Raw genomic sequence first — 4,527 nt, 5'->3', positions numbered from 1 at the left:
GATGCAGGTTATAAGTATCTGAGCATCCCCCCACCCCCCTACCCCTGCCTTAACTGAGGGCCTGATACCCAGAGCCAGTTCATATGTGTGCTGGATGGGCAGGTGAGTGGGTATTTGGGTAAGGGGATGGATGAAGAGATAGAAACTTAGGTAGATGTATAGCTGGAAGGACAGAGGGGCAGATAGATTGACTGGTAGGAGCTGGATGGATGGATGAAGAGATGGATGGATGGATTGACAGGTTAGGAATGGATAGATGAATGCGTGGATAGGTGGACAGTCTGACTATTAGGGGATGGATAGACGTATAGGTAAATGAGAAGATGCATAGATACATGCCCAGGTAGATGAATGGATGGGTGGGCAGATAGCTGGATACTCACTTGATATATACTCTGATGTGTTTCCTCCTCCTTTCCCTCCTCCTCCACTCTAACAGTCTCAGAGCACAAAGACAAGTGGTTCTCGATCCAGATCAGAGGTAGTCTATTTGGGATTATTTTTTCACTTGGTATTTTCGTAATTTAAAAATGTATGGGGCTTCCCTGGTGGCACAGTGGTTAAGAATCCACCTGCCAATGCAGGAGACGGGGGTTTGAGTCCTGGTCCGGAAGGATCCCACATGCCGCGGAGCAACTAAGCCCGTGCGCCACAACTACTGAGCCCGCGAGCCACAACTACTGAAGTCTGCGCGCCTAGGGCTCATGCTCCACAGCAAGAGAAGCCACTGCAATGAGAAGCCTGCGCACTGCAACTAAGTGTAGCCCCCACTCGCCACAACTAGAGAAAGCCCGCGCGCAGCAATGAAGACCCAATGCAGCCAAAAATAAATAAATTTATGAAAAACAATGTATGAACTGGGACTTCCCTGGTGGCGCAGTGGTTAAGAATCCACCTGCCAATGCAGGGGACATGTGTTCGAGCCCTGGTCCAGGAAGATCCCGCATGCCGCGGAGCAACTAAGCCCATGCGCCACAGCTACTGAGCCCACGTGCCACAACTACTGAAGACCACGCGCCTAGAGCCCGGGCTCCACAACAAGAGAAGCCACCACTGTGAGAAGCCTGCGCACCACAACGAAGAGTAGCCCCCTCTCTGCAACTAGAGAAAGACTGCGCACAGCAACGAAGACCCAACACGGCTGAAAAAAAAAAAAAGTATGAACAATATGACACTACTTGTAATATCACTATACGTAAATATAGAAGCAGAAGGTCTGTAAGCATGAAGTGTACTTTTCGCAAAGAGAAGTGACTTTTTTCTTTCCTCATAGGATGAGACCCGAATTTTTTGATAGAACAGCTGGGTGCTTCTGATATGAAAACTCATCCAGTCCAACTTCCTCTTTGATGTAGTCATATTTATCAATTGTCTCTTAATGATTTGTTCATCCATTTTTCAGATACAGAAACTGAGACCCAGACAGGGGAAATTACTTCCCAACTTACCGCTGGTTAGACACACAGCTAAGACTCCTCTTTCTCACTCTCATCTACCTCTCCATCCTCTATTCCCTCAACTCACTCAACGATCTCTCCCCCTGCCAAATCCTCCTCTGGGCCTGATGCACCATCGCTCTCCCCACCTCCTAGATGCCTGATGCACCCCCAGCCAAGGCAGGCTTCCGTGAGGCTGCATGTGCACGTGCAAACTGAGTCTCTCTTTTAAAAAACTTGTAAGTCTAACGTCCATATAGAAAGGGTAAACATCATAAGTATCTAGCTCAGTGAATACTACAGTGAACACACCTGTTTCCTGAACCCAGATAAAGAGACAAAATGTTAGCAGCCCCTTCTTGATCCCTTCTAGTCATCCCAAGGCTAAAACACAGCCTAACACCAGAGATTAGCCCGTTTTGGAGCTTTATATAAATGAAGCCTTACAGCATCCACACTTCCATGTCAGGCTGCTTTTGCTTAACAGACTGTCAGTGGGATTCATCCATATGGTTGCATCTGGTGGTAGAGTGTTCGTCTCATTGCTGTGTTAAGATTCCGTAGTGTGTCTGTGCTGTGATATATTTATCCGTTCGCCTGTTGATAAACATTTGAGTTGTTTCCAATATTGAGCTAATAAGAATAATGCTGCTCTGAATACTCTTGTACATGTCTTTTGGTGCACATACGTGCACGTTTCTGTGGAACTGCTGGGTCATAAGGTACGTGGATGTTCAGTTCTGGTAGATACGGACAAATAGTTTTCCCAAATGATTGTGCCAAGTCACACAGCGATGGTGGCAGTGGATGGGGTTCTGTGCACACCACATCCTCACAAACAATTGCTAGTCCTTTTAATTTGAGAAAGTAGGTATTTGTAAGGCAGGCTTCCATCAGATTGCCTGGGTTTGAATCCCATTATCTTTTTTAAATTTTTAATTTTATTTATTTATGTTTTATGGCCGCACCACGTGGCATGTGAGATCTTAGTTCCCTGACAAGGGATCGAACCCGAGTCCCCCTGCAGTGGAAGTGCGGCGTCTTAACCACTAAACCACCAGGGAAGTCCCTCCCATTCTCTTTTTCCCTTGTGACCTTCAGCAAAGCCTGTTTCCTTGTCTACAAAATGGGTTGAAAGTCATGGGGCTGTTAGGAAGATTCCCTAGACTGAGTAGGTTAGGCTCCATAAACATTAACTATTTATAGTTAATTCTCACAACAACCCTCTGAATCACTTCCCTTCCTCAGTTTCCCCTTCCGTAAAATGGCAATAAAAATACGAACACACCCACACATACACACACAGTGGGGAGGATTATTAGTAAGTGAAATACTATATTAAATGCCTAATTTTTTTACTGAGATATAATACACTTATTATCAAATTTACCCCTTTTCACTGGCTTTTAGTATTTCACGAAGTTGTGCGAACATCACCACTATGTAATTCTAGAACATTTTCATCACCCCAAAAAGAAACCCCATACCCCTTGTAATCATTCCTCATTTTCCCACACCCAGCTAGTCTCAACCCCTGGCAGCTGCTAATCTACTTTCCATCTCTATGGATATTAAGAGTACCAAATCTTTGCTTTTCTATATGTTTTAACTTTCGCAAAAGTGAAATACCTAGCACTGGGACAGGCGTATAATGTGCACTTAATAAATGTTATCTATGTGTGTATGTGGATGGATGGATGGATAGTTGGATAGATAGATAGATAGATAGATAGATAGATAGATAGATAGACAGATAGATAGACAGACAGATGAATAGGTAGAGCACACTTAGTAGACAGATATAATATAAACTCATTCATTCAACAAATACCCATTTGCACTTGAGAGGAAAATGGTCCATTGAGAGAAGTAAGATGTGATTCTTGCTTTCGGGGAATTTGCCATCTAGTGGGAAGAGAGGCAGGTGCAAGTGAACGCAGGGCAGAATGAAATTACAGTTGTATCTGAACAAGATGCTAGAGGAGGAAGTGGCATCTAGGGTCCATCTAGGATGGGTAAGCTTTCCTGACGTCGAATGGCAGTCTGGGGGAGCAATCCTGAGAACTAAGGCTGGGAGACAGGGAGGGTTTGGTGTCAGGCAGGACCTCTGGGACGGCCACGTCTTCACACCCAGTCAAGACCCCGCCCTATATCTCCACAGCTGTGAAAAAGACTTGTCTGTAGCAAGAGGTTATAAACACTGGGTGATACAGGCCAAATGGGAAAGGAGCGAAGGGGTGACCTGGGCTAGCACATGCAAGTCTGCACTGTCATCTGGGCAAGGACACTCTGAAACGGCTATGCCCTCGGTCTATGGAGAGTGGCAGCCTCATAGGTGTAGGAACCAGGACTTCCAAGTCAGATCTGGCTCTGCCTTTTCTCAGCTGGGGACCTTGAGTAACTGCTTCCCCGCTCTGAGCCTGTCTCTTCAACTGTAATATGAAGCTAATAACACTTACTTCAGTAGCATTAGACATGATGGTTCAAAAGTGTTGGACACAGTGCCTGGAATGAGGAATACGTACTCCCTTAAATGGCCATACAGATATTGGGGGAGGCTGGGTAAAGTGAAGGAAGCACACATTCAAGGCCTCAGGAAAGTTGAGGCATTTAGAACACTTTTAATTAAATTATTTATTTAGACTAGTGATGGATTTTATTTATTTATTTATTTGTTTATTTATTGGCTGCATTGGATCTTCGTTGCTGTGCACAGGCTTTCTCTAGTTGTGGCGAGCGGGAGCTACTCTTCATTGCGGTGTGCAGGCTTCTTGTTGCAGTGGCTTCTCTTGTTGCAGAGCACGGGCTCTCGGCGCACAGGCTTCACTAGTTGCAGCGCGTGGGCTCAGTAGTTGTGGCTCGTGGGCTCTAGAGTGCAGGCTCAGTAGTTGTGACACATGGGCTTAGCTGCTCTGCCGCATGTGGGATCTTCCTGGACCAGGGATTGAACCCATGTCCCCTGCATTGGCAGGCAGATTCTTAACCACTGCGTCACCAGGGAAGTCCCAGAACACTTTTTAAAATTTAGTAATTGATATACGTATTTTTAAGATTGAAGATGTCATCATGGGAGAAATCAGAATTTGTGGAC

The sequence above is a fragment of the Aethalodelphis obliquidens genome, unplaced genomic scaffold, assembly GCF_003676395.1.
Source record: "Aethalodelphis obliquidens isolate GAN/ISIS:26980383/991018 unplaced genomic scaffold, ASM367639v1 scaffold30, whole genome shotgun sequence".
Lineage (NCBI taxonomy): Eukaryota > Metazoa > Chordata > Mammalia > Artiodactyla > Delphinidae > Aethalodelphis > Aethalodelphis obliquidens.
The sequence above is the reverse complement of the archived record's forward strand: the minus strand, read 5'-3'. Positions refer to the sequence as shown.